This window comes from Leuresthes tenuis, unplaced genomic scaffold (genome assembly GCF_036924035.1).
Source record: "Leuresthes tenuis unplaced genomic scaffold, fLeuTen1.0.hap1 SCAF_12, whole genome shotgun sequence".
Classification (NCBI taxonomy): domain Eukaryota; kingdom Metazoa; phylum Chordata; class Actinopteri; order Atheriniformes; family Atherinopsidae; genus Leuresthes; species Leuresthes tenuis.
Window position 1 is genome coordinate 13120000 of NW_027325366.1, and position 2045 is coordinate 13122044.

General features: G+C 44.7%; 1 non-coding gene across 1 annotated transcript; it reads left to right on the plus strand.

The window, feature by feature from the left end:
- The first annotated feature begins 446 nt into the window (after positions 1-446).
- On the plus strand, positions 447-560 carry LOC140265958 (U5 spliceosomal RNA). The gene has a single exon (XR_011906637.1). It is a non-coding gene; the product is annotated as a U5 spliceosomal RNA (small nuclear RNA).
- The last annotated feature ends 1485 nt before the right edge of the window (positions 561-2045 follow it).

The window sequence follows — 2045 nt, forward strand, 5'->3', positions numbered from 1 at the left end:
TGTTTTTTTTGTTTAAATCTTTCTAGACATGGTAAATATTAAGGACAAAGCAGTTTCCACATAGTTTGAGTGAAGGAATTCATTTTATAGATAAAATCCCAAGAGTCTGCTGAGAAAAGAGAGTGAATGCGAAGTAGACTTTAACACGGCTATGGGAGCGAGCCGAGTGTGGGCTAACCGGGAGAATTGCTTGAAAGAAACGCGACACCGAATGAGCGATCAGAACAAAGCCTCAATACGGGATTCTCGTGGTGTTTTTGTTGCTGCCTTGTCTTTTGCACAGAGTAAAAGACAAGGCAGCCATCGAATAGGGCCCGATTGTTCCTAGTTGGTCAGCCGAGGAGCAAGGGGGGGGGGAGCAAGCGTCTCAACCAAGCAAAGCTCACCATGGGGAAGGTGGCTATGCCAACTAGCCTGATGCCCTGCTCCCGCAGTGACGGATAATCGTACTCTGGTTTCTCTTCATAACGTACAAGTCTTTCGCCTTTTACTAAAGATTTCTGTGGAGAGCAGCACTAATGAGTTGTTTCTATTTTTGGCAGGCTTTACCTTTGCGGGTGAAGCCCTTTCTGTCTGTGCAAAAGAAATCTTCTTACTGTGCAGAGTGACTTCTCTGAGTAGAGTCGCCTTACTTGTTGCGACTGTGCCGATGTTCGAAGCTGGAGTGCAAAGTTGTTGCTTGAATGGTGCTTGCTGGAGCGTGCGGGAGTGCAAAGTTATACCATTTAAAAGGGCTGAAGAGTGCTCAGTGCAGCGGGTGGGCGACACTCTGGCCACCTTGAAAACCGAGGTTACATCCACTACCAGGGGCAGCCCAAGTTCTGCCGCAAGTGTGGTGAGCATGGGCACCTGGTTGAGGCTTGTACCAAGGTGTTATGTGGGAAGAGCAGAGAAATTGGGCAAACTTTTGGAGAGTGTCCAAATGGCAGGAAATGTAATCTCTGTGGAGAATTAAATCACCTCTTCAGAGATTGCCCTAAATCTTTTGCCAACAAATTAAAGACGGTAAAGCCACAGTCAAGCCAACAAAGAGAAGGACCAAAGGTGGCAGTTGGTGAACAAAGTGAAGAGGTTGACCCAATAAATTCAAACTTCCCGCCAAAAGCTTGGATTGGAAGTGAGGAGCAAAAAGGGGAGGGGCCTGTAGAGGCCTCACCACTCAGTGTTGAAGTCTGTGAGAATTCACAGGCAGAGGGTGGAGCTACGCTAAATGAGGAGGAAGAGCAGACAGGTGAGTCTAGTGAAGATACTCACCTCCCCGAAGGTCAACAGCCGAAGAGGACGGCATCTGAGCCTCTGATTCCCCAGTGGTATCAGAGAAGAGGGGAAGGGTTAGGTCCCTTTAAGACAGTTCTTCAGTGGAAGAACCTAGAGTCTTCCCCTCCGACTCACCAAATGAGGTCTCCTTTTTAACTTCAGCTCTGCAATCAACCCCCAGGGACTCAAAGTTAAATGCAACATTGCGTCAGAGGCCAACACCGAGAGTCCGAAAAGGAAATATAGATCACCCTACTCACTTTTCACCTAAAGAAATGAAGGAAGAGCTAGTTTCCCAAGAAATAACCTGTGTGTAATTTGTTTTGATAACTTAGAAAAACGAAAATGACATACCTACTTTCCTTTATGCTTTTAATGGTTCTCACCTTCTCAACACTAAATGTGAGAAGTGTGAAATCAAAGACAAGAGCCCAGAGTACTTTATCCTTCTTAGACTCCATAAAATCAGATGTGTTTTTAATACAAGAATGTGGACTACCTTTTTTAAAAAACCATAGACAATGGGAGGAAATGTGGCCCCATTTATCTATATGGAGTGGCTCAAATCAAAATAAAAATGATGGTGTGGCCATTCTAATTAAAAATCCGCATGTTCTGGTGAAAGGTAGCACAGTGGTGAGAGACGGACGGGCACTTTTAGCACACTTGAATTTTATGGGGCAAGACTTTAACCTCTTAAATATTTATGGTTTCAATGGAAAAAATGAAAGGTATGACCTTTTAGAAGATATACAGCTTTACATGCTAGGGCAAGTACCTTTAGTTGT